Source organism: Bison bison, unplaced genomic scaffold (genome assembly GCF_000754665.1).
Source record: "Bison bison bison isolate TAMUID 2011002044 unplaced genomic scaffold, Bison_UMD1.0 scf7180017864112, whole genome shotgun sequence".
Classification (NCBI taxonomy): domain Eukaryota; kingdom Metazoa; phylum Chordata; class Mammalia; order Artiodactyla; family Bovidae; genus Bison; species Bison bison.
In genome coordinates, this window is record NW_011494684.1 from 75,215 (window position 1) to 75,671 (window position 457).

Sequence of the window (457 nt, forward strand, 5' to 3'; positions counted from 1 at the left end):
CGGAATCTTTTCTAAAAAAAAAGAAAAACAAAAAACAAATTAAAAAAAAAAAAACAACCCGCACATTTCTTCGTAGAATGCCACAGTGGAAGGAAAACAGGCCTTCAATATTAAGACCTAAATTTGCAAAAAACTTGGAGCTTGGTGTTTTGTTTTGTTTGAATCAAACCACCACATCATTTAAAATTTTTACACGTTCTAATTATTCGGTTCCAAAACACCAAACTTGTACTGCACACGGTCCCCATGGAAAGGCCCCCTCAGCAGGACAGTCACAGATGCTGCCATGAAAGGGCAGCAGGGTGCCCTCTCCCTTGTTTTCTGCCTGGGCGGCCACCGGGTTTTGAAACCCTTGCACCCTACTAAGATTCTAGGGTGCAATTCGTGGACCCTTCCCTTTCCCATCCCAGCAGGTGGTCAAGGGCCCGCTGGCCTCCAAAGTGCCAGAAGCAGGGCT